This window comes from Vicugna pacos, chromosome 22 (assembly GCF_048564905.1).
Source record: "Vicugna pacos chromosome 22, VicPac4, whole genome shotgun sequence".
Lineage (NCBI taxonomy): Eukaryota > Metazoa > Chordata > Mammalia > Artiodactyla > Camelidae > Vicugna > Vicugna pacos.
Window position 1 is genome coordinate 4372231 of NC_133008.1, and position 21907 is coordinate 4394137.

Consider the following 21907-nt stretch of genomic DNA (forward strand, 5'->3'; position numbering starts at 1 on the left):
GTGAGATGCGAATTGATTTAGGCGGCTGCTGAGGGATTTTTTTCATAGAGTATTTAAACTTGGAAAGTCAAAATCTGCAGCACCTTGCTTGATTCTGTGTTTTACACAAACGTGCTCGGCACGTGGTTCCTGGCTGTCGCTGTGTGATGGGCGTCACGGTGCTGCCTGGCCGGCAGTCACTGGTGAGGAAGTGGTAGGCTCGGGGCTGAGCAGCTGCAGGGGATGCTGTTGGAGGAAGCAGTCACCTGTTTTTTGTTTTTTGGTTTTTGGTTTTATTTTTGCATTCACATTCCCAGTGCCATTTACTTTACTTTGCATTCTTAGAGGGGCAGGAGCGGGTCTAAAATCCATGCCACTCTTCTGTTCCCTTTATGAGGCTGGTTTCTCTGAGTATCAGGACTACATGGCCTTCTCCTAAGTAGCTGGCTCACCTGGATCTGGTGGACACAGGGACCGCTAAAGGGGACCGTAGCTTCCTGTCTGCTTCAGCCAGTGGGCATTCAGAGCCGGGTCTCTGGTTTGCCTCAGCAGCCGTGCAGGCCTCCCTGCCCCGGCCTTTAATTTTACCCCTTTTTGTTAGTAAGTAGCTGAATCTGTGTCTGTTGCAACTGATTCCACCACTGACGGCCGTGTCGTTATTTTGCGGTAGTGAGTCTCCAACACCCCCATCAGCCGTGAAGGGACCTTGCATTTTCACCCCCACCCTGGTTCAACTCACCCAGGGGAAGTGTTTGGTCACCACCGTCATACTGGCCATGAGACCTTTTTTCTCCTTTCATGCTCTGGTCCAAATGTGGACACTTCATCCTTCACTGACTTGGTCTCGCTTGAGACAGGCCAGACTTTCTAAAAGAATGCATCACATTCTGGGGGGGAACAGAACAGAAGTAAGAGCCGCAAGTAGGATTCTAGGCTGTCCGGGTTGGCAATGCAGGCTGGGATCTGTGATGGCCGGGCTGTGCCCTAAAAACAGGCCTTTCCCGTGGCTCCCGAGAGACCAGGGGTCGGAGCGAGAACAGCCTTGCCTGGGTTCTCCCATCCTCATCTGCTAACTGACAGGAGTGTCAGCTTATTAGGAGCTCCCCCAGACCTCGGGCCCTTCAAAGCTCAGACCACAGGAGATCCTTGAGTCCCTTCTCCTGGTCCTCCTTTTTGAGAATCCAGTGCCTTCTGAGGTGACCAGCGGCAGGAGATGCCTCCCCCTCCAGGGAGCTCCCTTCAGAGGACTGTGACTCAGTGCACCTTGCTGTGAGCTTGTGGGTTTCCGTCCGTGGTCCCTGCAGAACCAGTCTTGAGACTGGCTTAGCGACAGAAATGACAAGACTGATTCCAGGGCAGGGCCGGGTAGAGGGAACAAGGGAAATTGAATGTGACCTCAAACACCTAGGTGGGTGCTGGGGCTGTTACTAAAATGGGAAGCCTGGGAGGTACCCGCTAGGAATCGAAGTCTTGAGTAAATGGTGGACATAAGGCTTTTTTTTTTTGACATAAACATTTTTAAGATGCCATTTGTCATTCAAGTTAGGACTTCAAAGAGGCACTCGGGTCTGTGAGCCTGGGGCTCAGGTGAAGGAGCCGGACTAGAGATACACGTTGGGAGTCATCATTCTTAGGTGGTGTTCACAGCCGTACAAGTGGATGAGCTCATCTCAAGAGGTGCAAACTATGGCTGGGGGGGGGCAGGGTTGTGCCTGGTTTGGAGGAAAGCCCAGACCATGCAGCTTTGGTGTGTCAATCAGTGGCGTTTACGATTTTCAGAGCAATGGCATTTAAGGTTCTGGGGGGTGAGCAGAGCCACCCAGGAAGAAATCTGAAGGGAGGGTTGTGGCCACGTGTGCGCATCTTGGGAAGATCCAGAGGCTGCAGGGTCCTGGAGGGGATCCTCCTCAGAAGCTGGAGTTGGGGTGGGGAGTGGGGAGATGGTAGTCACACTCTCCTGTGGGGAAGGGAGGGAGGCCTAGGGAGTCTGCACCCTAGCGGACTCTCTTTCCCACGAACAAAAGGCAATCAGACAGAAGATTTGAGATGAGAAGGGATGGGCGCGGGGAGAGGAGCAAACCTGGAAAAAGGTGGTTGAACAATTCTGGAATCGTCTCCCTGCAACATAGAGTTAAAAAAACCCAGACTTTTAAGAACATTGATAGTGACTGGGGAGGAGATAGTTCTTTTTCTGGCCTCCTAAGGGTAAGGCATGTATCCGGGGATACACAGAAGAATCGGGCAGTCTGTTCCGGGGGCTTCACCCTTACCAGGGGGAACAGTGCAAGTTTAAAGGGGGAGAAGGTCAGCGGAGTGAAACTAGCCAGGCGCCGTGTCAGGTACCATTCGGCCGCCCTTCTTGGATGTTGCATTCACATCCATGCCTCCCAGGCGGGCGGTGGCAGCCCCCTTTTGCAGATTGGGAAGCCTTCTCAGTGGGGTTAAGGAATTGGTCCGTTTAGCGGCTAGTAAATGCTGTAGCAGGATTCAAGCAGGGCCTTGTCAGAATTCAAGGGCAAGTTTTCTCTACTAATTCCGGTACCTCCCTGTTATGCCTGGAATGGTGAAGTGGGTCAGTTTCGTAGCCTTTCAGAAAAAGTACGATTTAAGTGCCTCAGGACTGTTTCACAAAGCTCAGTGTTCTTTGATGGTTCGGAAGCACCGCAGTGCTTTACGCCCTACAGATGTAAGGTCTTACTCCTTTGATGATGACGTGGTTGCAAATGACGTACAGGTGCAAAACCAGACTTAGCAGCTTCTGAAGGGAAACACTCCAGTTCTCCCTTGATCCTCTTTCTTCTGCGGGATGTAACCTACTGCAGTGTAAGCCTGAGCTTTCCGTATGGAGTGAGGGTTTGATATCCAAAGTTAGCATAAAACAGCAGATGGAAAAAATCGAAGATGACAATATATTTTTGGGTTCCATTAGACAAGATATACTATCTGTTAATGGCCCATAAAGCGAATGAAATTGAGTACAGAACATTGCATTTCTTACTTTCTACCGAGAGCTGTCTTCCAATGTAAGGTTGTCTGCTTTGGAACTTCAGCTCAGCCACTAGGTCGCCTGTCAGAGTGTTGGTGTGTTTGCATTTACACAGTGCATGTAATCTGGGCTTCCTTAGCCCCAAACACTCCAGTGCAGAATCATAGGCTGTAGCCATCACTTAGTTATACAAATACTTCTAAAACTATATGATACCAAAAAAATAAATAAAAATGAAAAGAGAGAGGGAGATTGCCTTTATCAAATTTCCCTTGGATTTTAACTGCAAACTGTTGCTAAGCAGCTCTGGTTTCCTTTGGATATGAATATATACATTTCTTTGAATGAAACTTGGATTTTAGACTTGAACACCAAGCTCTTGATTTCCATGAGCCACAAAAATCATAGCCAAATGACACACGTATGAAACATTTTATTCTTTTTTTCTGAGACAGATCCCTTGAATTTGGGACTTGGGCTGTGATTTTGTTTTTTGCTCTTCCCACCCCTCTTGTCACCTCACTCCTTTTTCCCATGTGGCCTCCAAGAGGTCATGGTCTTAAAGGAGCAGGTGGACAAATACCAGTTGGTCGCCAAGCAGTGCTGCTGTAGAGGGAGCCCAGCCAAGAGCTAAAGGACATCATCAGGGAGGACTTCCTGGAAGAAATTGGCTGTACATTCAGTTCTGAGGACAGAGTAAGAGTCAGCCAGGAGAAGGAATCAAGAGGGTGACTCAGGTGGCAGGAGCAGCCCGGGTAGAGGCCTGGAGGCTTGTGGGGTGTGGACACGGGGAGAGTGCCCTATGTGGTCCAGGGTGGTGGGTGCCCCTGCTGGGAAGGACACTGGAGAGGGCCTAGGCGTGGAGGGCTTTGGAGGAGCTTGGTTTTTACTAGAACTGACACAGAGGAGGCAGTGAAGGGTGTCAGCAGGAAGTGACTCTCAGGAGAACAGCTCTGCCTGTCCCTTTGAGCCCCACCCCTTGATTCATTTATTCATAACACATGCAGTACTGAGTGTCTAGGGGAGAGGAGGTGGACCCACAGTAGTAAGCAAAATGTACTTGCTTCTTGAGAGCTTAGCAGTATCAGAAGTTGACTTAGTTTAGAATGTTCTAGGGACACAGCAGGGCACCTAACCCAAAGTGCGGAGGTTGGAGGAAAGGAAGGCTTCCTTGACAAACAGTCAAAATGAGCCTGGAGGCAAGTGGGAATTAGCAGCATGTCACGGGGCCCCTGAGGTCACTGGGGACCTGGGTACTGAAGTGAGGCTGGGCAAGCAGGTTCGGGAGTGGGGCTAGAACTCTTCCAGGGAGCCTCTGAATGGTTTGAAGTGGGGCTGATGTAATCAAATTTGTGCTTTAGGAAGGCTGCCTTGGCTCTGTGTGTGTGTGTGTATGTGTGTGTGTAGCGGGGAAGTGGGAGAGGGTGCCATCAACTGGGAGGGTCATTAGAAGACCATTCATTCAGGCTCAGAGGCCACCAGTGGGAGAGGGGCGTCGAGGCTGCTTGGGGATGGCAGGGGCAGTGTGGATGCCGGATTTCCTTATGGGGACGGCTTGTTAGCGGGGTTGCTCTAGCGACACCTTGTGGCTGGAAGAAAACAGATGGAGGCCGCCAGGTGGACTTTCCTCTTCTCTCCTTCCCTGCCTTGTGTGATGATCTCAGCTCAGCCAACATATGGAACAGAAGGGCTGAGTTCCCGAGTAGCCCAGGACTTTGCTGAGCTCGTTCGAGTGAGATCTGATAGGATTTAGGCTTGTTTTGAGATCTGCATGTTCACTTAGATAGGAACGTCCCGTCTTTTGGATTTCCATAGGGGTATTAATTCTTGATTAAGATTGCTTTCTTGGTGAGAGGAAATTTAATACAACTGTTGTCTTTCTCAAAAAAAAAAATCTCCTTTAAGAAATTTAATATTCAAAATAATAGAAATATTTTAAAATGATAAACTAAGGCTTTCGTGTAGTTTCTTCTGTTTTCTGAGTTGATGTGTAGGTAGAGCCTTTGCATTAGTTAATAGCACATCTTTGTCAGTATTTAAAGAGCTGTTAGTGAGCGCCCCAGACCCCACTTTTGAAAGCATCATTAAAGCTTGCTCTGAAATACTGAAGTCATATAGATCTTGTTTGCAGAAGCCAAATATTTGTTTTATAATCTGCCGCATAGCTCCCTTTATAAAACAATAATAGGTTCAAATTATGAAAGTGGAAGATAATTGATTTTTTTTAAAACTCAAACATAAACTTTCTTGTGCTAATGTTGCAACTGGAAATTTCGAAAAGAAAAATCCTACTCTAATATCATCTACATGAAAAACATATATGTCTGTCATGTTTGAAAAGTAACTGCTCAGTGGTTTTTGAATTCAGGATCATTCCAGCTCAGATACTGGCAGTGATGGTTGCTGGTTTTCAATGGAAGAGCCTAAATTTGCATCCTTAGCTTTATTCTTTTCGCTCTCTCTCTCTTTTTTTTTTTTTTTTTGGTAGTGCGAGGGTTGAGTAGTGCTTTGCCAGCATGATTTTGGGGCAAATTGGAGGCAGATGTCGTGCACCAGCAGTGAGATATTTCCATGCATTTTACTTTCCGGACATCACCAGGGAACATGTGTGGTTTGTGCCTGCAGGCTGGGATGCTGCAGGACTCCCTGGCCAATCACCGTTATGTCTTGGAGCTGCTCCGGTCTGTGAATGATTTTCTGTGGCTTGGAGGTAATGTGGTCTGATGCAGATGATCAGATGTGTAACTTAAGTACTGTTACTTGAAATAAGAGAAAAGCTAGCAAAAATGGCTCTAAAATACAGGAGGAGGTAGGAGAATTGGCTGAGCTTCTTGCAGTGGGGAATATCCTTAGGTGACTCCCTCACTGTGTCTCCTGTCACTCTCCCCCACAGCCCTGCACAGGAGTCCTACTAAAGCAACCATGCACTTTCTCAGAAATGTGCTGAATACCGTTGTGCCTCTGATTGTTCGCTTTTTTTTCTTGAAAGCACATCTTGCCCTTTGCTTAAATGCCATCCCTGCAAGCCACCTCTTACACTCATTCTTCTGGACCTCGTCCATATATAGCTGCTGAATGGATGAACAAAATGTAGTATCTCCATTTAGTGGAACATTATTCAGAGATAAGAGTGAATAAAAAAGAAAAAATAAATAAAGGGGAATATGTAAAAAGCAACCTGCTCTGGGAAGTCCACCCTGACTGCTCAACCCGGCCTTTACCCTTTGAAACCCCACCCCTTATAATCCTCTCTACTCTTTTTGATAGTATTTACCACCTTCTAATAAAGTTTAATATTTTCAAAATAAAATAGACATGCTGATACCACTTCAACATGGACAAGCCTTGATAACAGCACGTTAAGTGAAAGGAACCAGACACAAACGGCCACATATTGTTGATTTCAGTGATCTGAAATGCCCAGAATAGGCTCATGCAGAGGCAGAGAGCAGATGATGGTTGCAAGGGGCTGGGTGGAGGGGGTTTGAGGAGTGACTGCTAGTGACAGGGGTGTTCTTTTGGGGTGATGAAGTGTTCTGGAAATAGATGGTGGTGAGGGCTGCACAACCGTGAGTGTGCAGAAGACAGCTGAGCGCTGTGTCTGGGAGTACCTTTTGTTGGGGCGGCTTTATTTTGTTCTCATCCTGCAATGTGAAGAGTCATCTTGTGCTGAGGCCATTCTACTCCTGTGAGAGGTGAGGCTAAGAGACTTTGCAGAGTCATGTTTCTTTTTTCCCCCATGCTGAGTGTAGGCAAAAATGGTTTAAGCCTCAGAAAGTGCTCCATCTGCAGAAATGTCTTTCAGTTTTGCCTGGTGTAAAAATCTTGTGAGCTTTATAATCGTTTAGGACAGTCTGTTGGGGGAAACAGCCCGTGAAGCCTGGGTGAGAGCTGGAAGAGCCACGCTTCCCTCCCGGACACGGGTGGGGATTTCACCCCCGTTCAGGCAGTGAAGGGCCCAGACCCGTGAGCGGAGTTGACAGTCGTGAATATTTACGTGTATCCGCTGCTTCATCTTGGATTTAATTTCTAGCTGAGTCATTTTGTGGCGGCAGCCTCATCCTACATCAGGAATTTATAGTATCTTCTCTTTGAGGTGAAGACCTGACAGACTTGATTATTTAACAGTCTCCCTTGAATTGATATCTCAGATTCCTTTGTCAAAAGCAAAACAGCAGAAATACAGACGTCCTTTAATGACGATGTGACCTGGAGCAGGTTTAGTTTCTGTACCTCAGTGGCCTTATCTGCAGGTGGGGAAGATGATAACAGTGCTTCCCTCAGAGGGGCTGGTGAGGGGAGAGTGAGAAGCACAAATGGAAGACTTTCACGAGATGCTCATGAATGACAAAATTTAGTGCTCTCAACCTGGTGAGGCCTCAGGGGCAGAGATGTCAGAACAGAGCAGTCCGAGCCGGAGCTCGATCTGCGTTGGCAGCTTTTATGATCAGTATAACCACTGTGGGTTATCAGGTAGTTTGAAGACTTGGTAATATGAAATCATGAATAATGTTAAAAGACTAGGCAACTCAGATCCGGTTTACATAGTTTTCAAGATTTCCTGTGAGAAATGGATATTTTTTCCCCATCTTAAATCTGAGTTGAGTCTCTTAAAAAATTCTGTAGTCCTCCATCTTTTTGATTTAATTCTCCATTTAAAAAAAAAAAAGTTTTTAAATGGAGTTACTCTGGACTGAACTGAGGGCCTCATGCATGCTGAGCACATACTCTCTCAACTGAGTTATACTCTCCCCCGTAATTTTTTTTAAACTTTACTTTCTTAGTATTCAGAAGTTAGAGGCCTCTAATTCTTTTTCTGGAGACTTGTCCATGAACCTGTAAATCTATAATTAATGGACAAAATTTGGTCTATTAAAAAAATCAATAGAACGTTCTTCAATCCATTCAAAAGGAAAAGCTCATTGAGTTAAAATGTTTATCCTTAATGGTGATTTCTAATTTTTGGTCTAGCTTAACTTAATAAAAGTAATCCTCATCATCATAATGACCAAGCTTGCTGTGAGTGGACACCTACCAAAGGCTAAAATGTTTTTCTCATGTTTTAGTTCAAAGCAGGAGTTTGACGGTAGGTATCATTGTCTCTCCTTTTTTGCTGCTGAGGGATTGAGAAGTGGACAGCTTGTCCCAAATCACACGCAGCTGGCGGTGGCTAGCTCAGTGCTGGAACTCACGCTGCACAGAATGCATTCTCAATTGCTCCTCAGATCAGCCTCCCGTTGAGTGGTTTCCCGAACACCTGTGAGTCCATAAATGATCGATTTTGGCAATCTCAGCCTGATGAGGCCTTCAAAGGAGAGACACCAGTGAGAATATGAGACAGAGTGTCATAAATTAAAATTGTACATTTTCACAAATGTTGCATTCTCAGGTAATGACTTAAATAGTTTATGTTTTCTTTATTTTAGTGCTATGTAAGCACTAAAAACAAAACATTAAAAATGATTATAGTACAAAATAGGAGTGGGCTTTGAAAGTCCAACCATTGCTAATGATGTTGCTTGTTTTCCCTTTGTGGTGCTTATTGACAGAATAATTTACAATGACTGAATTTGTTTCATGTAGTCTTAGTATGGAGGAAAACTTTGTCAGTGAATATTGAAAGTAAAATCTTTACTCTTTTCTTTCCTGATGATAAATATGTAAGTTGTTTTCATGGCTTAAGTATATTTCCTCATTTGTGAAATTTGAGTGATGCCGTTTACCGTGTCTGACTGTGAGAGGTAGACGCCTAGTATACAAAGCATCCAAGAGCTGCTTAGTAAAAATGTGCTTTCACAATGATAGATAGTTTAGAAGGATCAACTGTGAATACTAAAGAGGGTGGCTTGTTTCTGATGCATATTCAATATGGATATATATGAATATGGCTTAAAGTAACAAGGATTAAGGGTTTTGTGTGTGTGTGTGCGTGCAGTATGAAGTTTTAATGAAATCTGTATCATTCTATTGAGACAGGGACTAGTTAAATTGACTTAAGCAGACGACCTTGAAGATTATTTACACAGAATGTGTATTGTTACAACTCAGTATTCATGTTGCCGTGTAACTATACACTCAGACGTTTAAATTCATAGGAATCTGACCAGAAGCATTAAGTTTAGAAAAATCCACATTGATCATTTTCAGGGAATAAGCTTCTCTCTTTTGCGGTTAAAGAAAATTTTGATTTATTTTTCTGCACTCTTAAAAGGTTTTAAAATATCTAAACATTGATTTGACATGTCAGCTTTTTTAATAGAAAATAGCTCATGCTGTTTTAATATGTAAATAAATGTTTTTGAATTTCAATACACTTGTATGATTTTCTGGCTCTTTGAGAAGTATTTTGCAAGATACTTAGAGTACCTACTGTTGGAAAAATACAGACGTGACTTTTATGAATATAGGCCTAGTACAGGTTTGTTGGTTTTTGCTACAGTGCAAGACATGAGGACTAGGAGAGCTTTGCTGCCGATGGCCAGGAGGACAGATCCCAGATCTCAAACTCCCCTTCTGTAAAATGAAGTGGCTGGACTGGATTCTTTCCACTTCAAAGATGAGTTTCCATGAGTCTGTGTGTTTTGTATATATTTAGGAGTATTAGCAATACCAGATTAAATAGTGAATACCCCTCCCTTTCACGAAGCGAAGTGCAGTATGTGCTGCATATGCTTTTAGTTATCTGATTCTTGTTTCTGATCCACAGGCAAGTTTTGTGTTGCATCTTTAGCGGCAACCTGGAAGGTCTTTTTAGCCATAGGTGGCGCTGTTACACCTTCTTACAGTCTTAATATTCCTGTTTGTAAAAGAAGGTTTAACCAAACTTATTTTGTTTTGATTCCTTTGCTTAGTGCTTCAGGATAGCACAATGTCCATTATGCCTGACTACCTGGATATATTATTCTGCTTATATCTTAGTTTTATTCTATCATCTCACTGTGAACATTTCAGACTTCCTGTGCAAACAGTGGCAACATCGGACTTTTCTTCCAGTGTTAGAAACCAGTGAGCCGGGATTTTATAAAAGAGCTAGAAGCGGCCTCTGGAAAACCTTAAAGCTGAAATGTGTACTGAGTTCCCTAAGTATTGACCCCACCGCTGTGTGTCAATTGGTGGTAGGAGATTTGGTACATATACGAAGGGGTGTAGTGTTTTGACTTGGGTTTGCGTGTACGCGCTGCCACTGAGCCACGTGATCCTGAGTCAGTTCGTTCTGAGTTTTTCCCTCGTCTGTGAGATGGGGACACTCATTTCTGCTTTGTACAATTGTGAGAATTAGAAATTATGTAAAGTGTTTAGCACAGTGGGTATGTCAAGAGGACCCATAAACTTAAATGCTGTTTGGTGTGAAGCCATCATTTGATAGTCTTTGGCAATTACTGAGAAACAGGAAAATAAGAAAAGCTGGTTTTATGATGAAAGATATTTGAGGAGGTTCCATAGTTCCTATACACATAATTTTTTGTTACTTCATATATGTTGGGGCTTAAGGGGACCCAATAATTATACACATATTGTCTCCAGCAGCCAACTGAGAGATGACAAAGACGAACAGGCAGGTGATAAATGTCTCCTTTATTACTGATGAAGCCACATTCTCCATGAAATTTAGGGCTGTGGAAGATTGGGTATCATGATACTATGTCCCAGAATTAGAGACTCACGCAGTCCCACGTAACTCTGGGCCACAGCGAGCCTTCCCTTGAGAGGATCTGTCCCATAATGCACAGGACTCTCTTGTCATGGAGCTGAGCATCCCGGGTGCTTCCTAAGGGTGGCCAACACTGGAGGGAAAGGAAAGGATTCATATGCCCTGCTTGTCTCCCCGGACTCACACCTCAATCTGTTAGTGTGAGGAGGGCTAGCCGTGGGCCAGGAGTCAGGGGTGTGAAGGGAGAAGCAGTCTCCCATGGATATCACTAGCTATGATCGTTTTTAAACACGTAAACAGATTCAGAAAAGTATGTCCCTACGACATCTATTCTTATTGAAATAGCATATGTATTCAATTGTCTACGTAGAAAGTGGGTCCCATGATGGTGTTTAAAAACTATTTTGTGTATTCAAATATTTGAGGAGTGGGGATGAGGCATCCCCTCCCTCAGTTTAAACAGGTGGTGGCTTGGAAAAGAAAGGTGCTCCCCAAGAGTTTATAAGATGGGAAATAAGGATTTCCTTTGGGACTCAGACTAGCCATGAAACACAGAAGATGATTAGATGGGAGACATGTAAATCATTTTCTTATTAAATTGACATTTGTTGGGCACCAAAAATGTGCTACATTCTTTTCTGAGAGTTTTACAGAAATGAATCCTTCAATCTTCACAAGAAATGAGCAAGAAAGATTTGATTGTTATCCTAGGTTTACAGTGTGGAAATTGAGACACAGATAGGGTAAGTACGTTGGCCAAGGTCACAGAGCTAGTAAGTGGCAGAGCTGAGATTTAAACCCTGGCTGTCTGGTTTCCAGGCTCCCAGGGATGGGCTTTGGGTGTTTAGAGGTATCTGCATCCCTGGACCTCTGTACCACTGTGCATCAGTGAGGCCAGAAAGGACAGGGAAAGGAGAGTAATACAGGTGCTCATAGTCGTGTCTCAGCCACTGTCCACGGAGTGTGCACCGTGATTGGCGTTAATTGTCTTCTGGGCAGCAGATCTGTTCTTATAACAGAAATTTAGTCCATTGAGTTAATCTAGAAACACTTCCTGCTCTGTTTCTGTCCATGGTTGCCATGTGACTGCCTGCCCGTAATTGGGCCATTGAGGAGAAACTGTACTCATGGTTGAACTCTGATATTTCAGTCTGGTTTGTAGTTTCACATCTCCTGTTACATTAATAAATTAAATTTCTGGTTTTCTTGCATCAGTGTGTCATAAGTTTGGTTAATGTGAAACCAGTCCATGGGAGCACAGGTGTGCTGACTGTATAACTTCTGAGCACTTTGCGGCATTTCTACCCGTGCAGACATGGCTGGAGGATATCCAACTTCCTCACTGATTTCTCCCAACAGCAGGGTCCTCTCCCACCCCCAGATGTGAGGATGTGAGCTCTCTGAGTAGGCCAGTCAGAGGCCGAGTCCACCAATCAGAAAATGATGAAGTAGCTGGAAGTGAGTTTAATAGAAGAAAAGGGCTTCCAGGTAGTCCGATGGGCTGTTCGAGTCCGTTTGGTGAAAAGCTGTCCACTGTCTGTGGTTGAGCTGCTTCTTTGCTGTTTAAAAGTCTGTATTACATGAAGGGATTTTAAAAAGCAGAAAGGTGTGATTTCAGGTGGTACATCCGCACCGGTGAGAAGTGCTGGATGACCGCCTGTGTGAGGAATAGACAGAGTCTTACAAACTTCATAAAACAGCTTTAAAAGCTCTGCCATGTGAGTACACTTCATAAGGGGTCCAGTTCATGACTGGGCGTGCTGAAAGGGCAAATAATTGATGATGGCAGAAAGGACACGGAGGCATTGAAAAGGTCTCAGTCATGTTCTGTGTTTAGAATATGGGGCACAGTGTAATATATTTGAGCTGGTTTTTCACTGAACACTTTTGAGTGTTTTGTGGGACTCCCCAGTCCGCCAAGGTTCCATGCAGCTGGGTGTCCCCTCAGTGCAGCTCCGTCAGCGCTTGCCCTGGGCTGACGTGGTGTCTCGGGGAGCAGGACGGTCAGCGTCCCTGGCTCCTCCGAGCTCCGTCTCCTCATCCGCAGCGCCGGGTTCCTCATCCGTGTCTACTTAGTAAGGTTGCTGAGAATCCCACTTGATGGTTGTCAGGTGTGATTTGTGGTTGTCTCTGTGATTGGCCTATAGTCAATATTTGATAGAAACACTTGTTTTTATTATAATTGTGGCTCCTAGATTGCAGTGGTGTTTGGTCTGCATTAATTTTTTTATAAATTTATTCTTATTTTTAAATAAGCACTTGTATTTATTTATTTTCATGAAGGTACTGGGGATTGACGTCAGGAACATGTGCATGCTAAACGTGCTGTACAACGGAGTAATACCCACCCTCCTGTTTGCACTTAAAAATAAATATCTGAATACACAAAATAGTTTTTAAACACCATCATGGGACCCACTTTCTACGTAGACAATTGAATACATATGCTATTTCAATAAGAATAGATGTCGTAGGGACATACTTTTCTGAATCTGTTTACGTGTTTAAAAACGATCATAGCTAGTGATAAACACGAGTCTTGGATCCACTACTTCTTAGGGTCTGCTTTGCCATCATGGGAACTTACATTAAACAGAGAAGGCTAATTGGGTCTCATTGATATTTGGATGATTTAGCAATGTTCATGTCTTTCAACAGCTGACAGTTTTGTATTTTAAACTACCTACAAAGTTATTTTCTAGAAGTTGGAAGTCCTCAGCTTGTGAAGTGCCCAGTAATTCAGTGTGTAAATGTCTGTGTCACTGTGAACGTTTGTGTGTATGATTTCAGGAATGTAGAAATAAGTTCCATATAGCCTTCTGATACCTTTCTCCTCCATTTCAAGGTGTAGGTATATATTTACACAAATAAATTGATACTCTTTTGTCATTTGGTATATTTGTGGGAATAAGAGGTTCTCATACTTGATTCAGAAGGGTTGGGGAGCATGAGGTTAGAAAATGGGAGGAGATAGAGGCAGGGAGGTTTTTTACACTTTGTGCAGGATGAGAAACAGTAGCTTTTCTTTTTTCTACTAAAGCAAACTGGCACTGAATTGTAACATACTAATACTCAGAATTGCTTTTCTGATCAGAGACAAGTTCCTCAGATTTTTCAAGGCAACATGAATGATGAAATGTGTTTTAGCAGTTATCTTTAAAAGTAGTTTTATTTTTCAAGTAAAGGGCTATAGCCTGTTATTCTTTCCAGCTGTATAAGAATTTCTCATTGATCCAGGTACGTGATCAATGTGTTTAGTTTCTTTGGGTTTTTTTTTTTTAAGTGCTTGTTTCATTCTGGTGTGAATGAATGTTTAAAATTTCTGGATTTTGATCTTTAGAACATGTTGATTTATCAGAACTGTTAAAAACCTGATGTTTGGTCCTCGTTTGGTGGGGCAACCTATTGATATATGTTGTCTGTTAAAGAGGGAAATTCTTCCTCTAACCTGCAGATAATTAAGTCAATGGTTTGCAGTGTGTCTTAAAAATTATTTGAATGCATTGAGCATGTTTGTCCAGTGAATTTTGAATTGAGTCATAATAATGACTTTGCTTTGATTCTGTGGCTTGTGTCCTCTCCACAAGAATTTGAATTTTCTGTTGCATTTTGTATTCGTGTTCTTAACAGGGGAATAAATTTTGCATTTTTTACACAGGTGGGTTTTCCTATCCCCTCTGAATGCCTTCTGTAATTGATACAGTGAAAATCTGTTATTGCACTGCTTAATTATTTCATAAACAATTTTTTGGCTTAATCAGAAACAATGACAAAGAACGATAAGAAAACATATGAAAACCTTCCTTCCTTTGAAGAATAGAAATGAGGTGGTCAGACTCAAGCATGCTTTGTACCTGACACACTTACTTTCATGTCATTGTGTATCATTATTTGGAGATGGATTTGCTTCAGGTTTATAGATTTTTGTTTTAACATTTGTCTTGAATTCATTCTCTAGGCATCATGATTCCTGTTGCCTTAGTGGAAAGTGTAGATGAAGGGAAACAAATGCTTTGTTTTGTTTTCAGGAGGCCTGAGATGCTGATGAGAAGAGAGTAGAGGGTGGGCTGAGGAAAATAGTGACACTCCCTGAACTCCAGGCTGAAATTGATGAACAAAGAAATCAATTATGTGTATCGGTATTTGACCAATAGAAGTCAGACAGCCCAGACTGTCTAGTTATGCCCAAAGGAAAGTACTGAATTCACCTGCAGAATTAGGTGCTTTACCAAGTAGAAGCAGCTTAGAGCAATCAGAAAAATCAGTCTTATAATGAGATATAAAAAGAATATAATATCTTTTATTTCTGAAACTTTTCTATGTAAAGTTGTGCAGAGCTAAAATTAAGTTTCAAGCGCCAGAAGTTAAGAGTTTAGGTGGTTCTGTGGAATCGTTATTCAGGGAAGAGTCTAGACCCTGCTGGAGTGGCTGAACCTGGCAGGAAAAGACCCAGAGCCAGGATTTGTTATCCTAGGATGTCCTCTAGAATGGTTCCATGTGGGAGCCCATGATTGGGTTAACAAGTTGTGATACACCCCAGCCGCTTGTCAACTTTAAGAAGAAAAAATGTGCTTAGTAAGTGCTTTTAAGCAAGCACCTGTGCATCCTCACTCCTGTCTACTTACCATAACAAGCAGAGACAATGCCTTGCATATTTGAGGTTTTAGATAGCACTCTGCTTATTGTACAGCAATGACCCAGGCCCTCAGCTATAAACGCCGGGCCTGCGTGGTGTTAGATAGTCTATTATTCCCAAAACAGGGACCTGGCTGGTCTGGTGGTCTGCTTTGTAATGAACATGTCTAAAGAATGTATCTTGTTCCCCTCACCCCATGACTTCCCTAAAGGTAAACTAAGCCTTTGTACTCATGGTGGATTCTACAATCTCTGTCTCATCCCTTCTTTCCCCAAGTTCCTGCCTACTATCTCACAACTGTTAATTACTTTTTCCTTTGATTATACACAATAAATATGGGAACATTTGAGAGACTCGTGGAGTTGGCTCCCTAATCCCTTTTGTATTCTTTCCTCTTTCCACAGTGTTCAGTAATTCATTCCGTGTTGGTAAGACTTCTGCCAGCCAGAACCCACAGTTCCAGGTGAGAAGGATGCAGGCTTTATCTCTCCTACCCGAGGGAGAGAGAGGAGATAATTGAGATATGCTCCCCTGTGGTCCCTTCCTGCCCCAGGGCCACTCCAGTTCACCTGCATCCTTCTGGCCTCTGCTCACAGTGCCTCTGTCCCAGGACTGACCACAGCCTTTTATTCCCTTGTCAACATTTCCTGCGCCTTTCAGAAGTTGGTCTCTTCTCTGCAATTCAAACCTGGCAGATGTGATGGTGGTCAGTGTGCTGGTGGGCAGTTACTTGGGGACTCCCAGGAGCCATGTTGATTCTCCTGAGTCTCTCATTCGGGGTTACAGAACTGTCGAGCACCAGAGGAAGCCCATTCACCTGAGGTCAACACAGCATTACATCACTTTCATTTTATTTTTGAATTTTCAGTGGAGAAATTATTTGTAGCAAACTGTTCCACATTTTAGGCTGCCTGCTTTCCTCACCACCATTTCCTTGTTGGCTCTGGTGCTTGTTTAAGAACCAGGTTTCTTCTCTGGTCATTTGTAGCAGCTGGGCTTGCCGAATCCTTGATTTGCATTTGAAGCAGAATGCTTCTTCGTGATGTCAGACTGATTTTTGTATTTCTGAATATTTCGTGTACACTCAGCAACAGTTTCAAGTGAAATGCTCTTGTCCAATTTCGGTTAACTGATATTTGCTGATCTCCTGCTCTTATGCTGAGGGCAGTTTCTTCTTCCTGTAATAAAAGTTAGCAATTTGCATTTACTATGGAAGGTACTAGCCCGAGGTGCTTTTGTTCTTAACAGTTTTAATACAATTCACCCATTAAAATGTACAGCGGATTTTACTCTATGCCCAGAAATGTGCATCCCAGTCAATCTTAGAACATTTTCATCCCCCCAACTGGAAAACCGGTACGCATAAGCTGACATTAGCAACTTCCCCATCCTCCCCCAGCCCCAGGGAGCCACTCTTCTCTCTCTGTGGATTTGCCTGTGCTGAACATTTCATGTAAATCGAGTCAATTCATGTAAATGGAACCGTCTAATGTGACTTACTTCTTTCACACTGAGTAGTGTTTTCAATGTTTGTCCACGTTGTGGCCTGGGTCAGTACTCTATGCTTTGCTATTGCTGAATAATATTCCACTGTATGGCTGGGCCCCTCTGTTTACCCATTCATCACGTGATAAACATTTGGGTTGTTTCTGTTTTTTGGCTCTGAATAGTAATGGCGCCGTCAATATTCCTGTAGGAGTTTTTATGCGGACATTTGTTTTCAGTTCTCTTACGTGTGTGCGCGGACAGCAGAATTGCTGGGTAACTCAGAAACCAAATGTTCAACTCTCTGAGGACGTGCCGGGCTATTTTCCAATGTGGCCACGCTGTGTTACGTCCTCACCAGCAAGGGCTGCGAGCTCCACTTCCTCTGTGTCCTCATTAGTGCTTTTTACTCTTTTTTTTTTATTATAACCTATTGTAGTGAGTGTGAAGCGGTTTCTCCTAGTTGTTTTGACTTGATTTCCTTTAGGGCTAATGTTATTGATCATCGTTTCATTGTACTTATTGGCCATTTGTATATTTTCCTTGAAAAATATCTTTCCAGATCCTTTATTCATTTTTTAATTGAGTTGCCTTTTTATTGTTGAGCTGTGGAATTTTTTTTTTTTGAGATACAAATTCCTTATCAGATAAATGATTTGAAAATATTTTCTCATCAGTGTTGTTTCTTCACTTTCTGGATGGTGTCGTTTGAAGCAAAGTTTTAAATTTTAATGAAATCCAATTTATTTCTGTGTTCATTTTTCCTTGTGCTTTTGGGGTAATATTTAAAATCTGAGGTATTTTATTTAAACTTGTATATATAAAATAACATAATTCCTAGGACCGTTCTAGGAGATGGGTACTGTTGTTGTCCCCAGTCTATGGATCGGAGACTGAGATGCAGAGAATTTGACTGACATATCAGTGTCACAGCTACCCAGTGCTGTGGGAATTCAGACCCTCATGTTTTTCGCTAACATCTGAGCCCTTCACCACCATGCTCCACTCTTTCCAGGAATCGTTAATGAAAACGTCTTTTCTTTTTTGATTTCTTGTTAGTTTTTTTTCTCATTGGGGACCTCATCTCCTCATTGTCCTTACAGAGATCAATGTAGGTTTATTTTAGGTCTCAGGTAGGGAGAAGCATTGCTATCAGTTAACTTCTTTATTACTCACTCTCAAGTGATGATTGTTGCTAGTTGACCTAATGAAGTCATGCTTAAGTCTTTCCTGCTCATGACACTAAAAACAGTCATGACTTACAGGATGCTCAAAGAAGAAAGTACTTTATTGATTTTATTTTGCTACCCAATCAAACCAATCAAATAGAAACCCCGGTGTTGACACAGACAATAAGCCCTCCAGAATAGGGTCACTGTCTTCCTTGTGTTTCATTTGTTGGGTCACAGTGTCTGGATAGTGCCTTGCTGTCCAGCAGTTTTGTGAGGATTCAGTGATCGTGAATCATTGTAAGGACAGAATTTTGACAACAGACTGTGTTGTTCATTTCACGAGGGAAAAGTTAATATAGAATTACTGCTCAGATCTGTTTTAAAATTAAGCTTTGAATTTTGAGAATAGTTCAAGAAACCATAGAAAGATTTTTTTCACTAATTTTAGATCTATCTTAGACACAGTATGTTTACATAGCAGAGTAACTTATCAACTAGATTTGACAAGAGGAGTGTAAGATTGATTATTTGTTTTAGTTGAAATATTCCACCTGGGATAAAGTAATCAGTGCCCATAAATGAACAAATTTGTTTGTATTTCTATGCAACATGGGTGCAGACTTCATATGTTTCTATATAATATATATGACTGTGTGTTTTAATCTTTCTGTCAGTGTTTTAATAGTTCTTCAGCAATTTTGTAACTTTAGAATTCTTCTAAGGAAATCACCCCTGATACTACTGCAGTTTGTACTGTGTATACTGTCTTATGCATGGAATTCCATTCTCCCGTCAGTGAGGAATTTCCTCTCCTATTGAGTTAGTAGCAGAGTTAAAGGAACTGTGATTTCTAGGCCTTTGCTCTCCATGTGTTTGCAGTTGGCTGTCAATCACGATTTTCCCTTTCCTGAGTTTTCATTGTTAAATTAGAATTTCTGAAAATAACTATTAATATTTTGCATTGGTCTCCCTAGAAACTTGACGTGTTTGTGCTTTTCAGTTTTCAATGTATGAAAAATGTGAATGCACTCTTGTTTTTAAGTAGTCATTTTTCACTACATATTTGTTTATCTCTTTATTGATAAAATTTTTCCCAATGAATGAATCGGTGTGCGTGTTTTAAAGGATAACTTACTTTTTAGTTTTCTTATTGTAACAGTTATATTCATTGTAGAGAATTTAGAAAATAAGGATAAACACAGTAATAACTTCACAATGGCCTCTAATCTCACCTGGAGATACAGTTGTAAGGTTTGAAATTGAGAATGACAAGTCCTCTCAATTTGTCCTTCTTTTTCAAGTACGTTTTGGTTACTGAGACCCTCGAATTCCCATATGAATTGTAGCAGCAGCTAGTCAGTTACTGCAGAGGAGCCCGCTGGGATTGTGATCGAGACCACGTTGAATATACGGATCGCTCTGGGGAGAACAGCCATTCGAAGAGCACTGTCTTTTGATAGAGAAATGTGCATGGAGTGTCTGTCCTGGTATTTGGGTCTTCTTTAACTTTTTTTTTTAACAATGCTTTGAGTTTACAGAGTATTATTTTACTTTTTTTTTCTTTGCCTTTATACTGAGGATAACTGTGCAAGGTACCGGGATCAGAAGTGTATTTTAGCCCCGCAACTTGCTGCCACCATGGACGCTGCACTCTTGCTTTGCCCGCTGTACAATCTTGCACAGAATAGGACCTCAGTAACTCTTTCTTGAATGAATCATTATATGATTGTTGGATGGTGCTTGAGAGTCATTGTGATGACTTTTTTCCCCCAGCCTTTCCCCACTTCTTAACTATGCCCTTTCTATTTCTAAACTCCAGCCTGGGTTTCAGCCTGCCTGTGGCATTGATTTTCCCTGTCTGTGGACTCTTCCTTTCACTGGTTCACGATAATGTTACATGTGGGCTGCGGAAACTTGCTAGATATCAAGAAAGAGCAAATCCATTGTATGCTAGTATTTTTAGAGTGTGTTATTGTTTTATCGATTGAAATTAAATCAGGTTGCCCCCTGAGCCCTCCCATGAGCTCTTTTCGCCTTCCTATAGCTGATACTGCTCTAGTTGCTGCATGTGCCCATTCCCCAGCCTTGGTTTTGGAATTGAGTAAGTCACCATCACTGGAGCCCTCTCTTTAAAAGATGAAGAGAACATTGGCTCCTTCTCCCTGGTTGGGGACTTGGATGAGATGAGGTACCAGATAAATAATGGAGCCCCACATCATTCTGACCCCTACTCTTTCCGTTCCTATCTCCAGGGGAAAAGAGTACAATTCAACAGCATAAAGATTGATTGTGACCTGATGAGATAGACAAGACAACCGATCATTTATTAAATATCCTTTCATGCTAGAAACAAATGTATTATACACACAAACAGCACACAAAGCACAGTAGTAACGTGGTTTCAAACGTGGGTCCGAGTTCGAGTCCTCCTCAGGAGTGACCAGTCCTGTGAGATGGAGAACTGGTAGGTCGGCTTAGCCGCTCCAGGACTGGTTTTCTGTCCTGCAGAGATGGGGCTCGCTAGGCGTCCCCCCCGTAGAGGTTCTGTGGGGCGTAAATGACGCGTGTGGGCAGCCCGAGCACAGCTGCTCGTTCCTCGTAAGTGCAGGATAGCATAGCTTCTGCGGTGACGGCTTTATGACCGCCCCGTGTAGACACTCAGTGTTCCGAAGGGATGCCTTGTGGTTTGGAGATGGGATTCTCACTTCTGTAATTACCCAAGGATAGTGATATTGGGCCCTGCTGATTTGAATCTATTCTTTAGAAAGTACATATTGTAGATATATTTTTCAATATGCGTGCTTTTTTCTTTTACTATTTAAAGCTCTACCATCTCATCTCTTGGTGTGACACTTCATGGAATCCAGGTAACAGTCCTAAGCAACCTGCCTCTTCACACTTCTCCGTGGTGGTTTCCTTCCCTGACTAGAATTGGGTTTTGCATAGGAAATTTTATTTTTTCCCCTTTTCTTGGAGTCTCTCTGTCTGTCTGCCCATCTCTCATCTCTCAATCTACCTATTTATCTACCCACTGATTCTTCTGACATGTTCCAAAATGCATTTCAGGCAGCTTACAGAAGAACAGATATCAAATAAACAGGTGAGAAAATGAGGCCAAGTTCAGACAGTGAGGCTAGGAGGCGAGCCTGTTTGAGGTTTGCAAGCTTAAGACACATGCGTCTGCCCTGTGACTTATAAGATCGACAGCAAGAGTGTGCCTGAGGCTCCCAGCAGACACAAAGAAGCAGGGTTTGTGGGAGATGCTCACTGGCTGTGAAATAAATAAGTGGTTTAGGAGAAGCTCAGCCTATCCAGCTACTAAGGCTCAGGAGAATTATTTGAGTGTCTTCCAAAATCAGAGTATTGCATCTTTTATTTTCAGAGTTCTATGTATAGTTGGTTACATTCTATACCTGGAAATTTCTCCAAAACTGCTTCCCACATGAGTCCCATGGCTCGGGAATGGTGTGCTTCCGCTCATTGACGGGTGTTGGCCAGAAACAGAAGACGACAGCCTCAAAGGAGCCTTGGAGTTGTTACTTAAGTTTTGTCAGTGCTATAGATTTCAGAAAATGCTTTCACTGTTTCTCTCCATCTGAGGCGTCAGCGTGCTCTCTTAGCAGCATCAGGAGCTCATGGCCACGGGATGGTGGGGGCTGACTGCACTGCCATCAAGACAGCTGGGCTAGTCACTGCAGACGTGGTGTTTAAAGTAGTGCATTTCATGTTCTTTATTAGGTGTCAACAGGTAGTTAGTTAACTGAGTTAATTAACATTGAATAAATATGATGCTTTGTTGAAAAGACAGTTATAGGCAGAATATAAGTTGTGAACACTTTAAAAACAGTTTCATTACTGAAATTTCAGTAGGGAAGATTCAGTTTATCTTATTTATGCCTGTCTCTAAAAGTAACAAAGAAACAAGACAGAAAAAGCAGAGGATGATTTCTGTTCTTCCTCTCGGCTTGCAGGTGCCCTCACCTCCAGTGGCATCCATG

At 42.7% G+C, this 21907-nt stretch overlaps 1 protein-coding gene across 1 annotated transcript in view; it reads left to right on the top strand.

Annotated features, from left to right (window-relative positions):
- Positions 1 to 21907, top strand: part of LOC140688385 (trafficking protein particle complex subunit 9-like) — a 488572-nt gene that overhangs the window by 24058 nt on the left and 442607 nt on the right. Inside the window, exon 9 of the mRNA XM_072947071.1 lies at positions 15657 to 15715. The gene's annotated coding sequence lies outside the window, so the exon portion shown is untranslated. The remainder of the gene's footprint in view (positions 1 to 15656; positions 15716 to 21907) is intronic.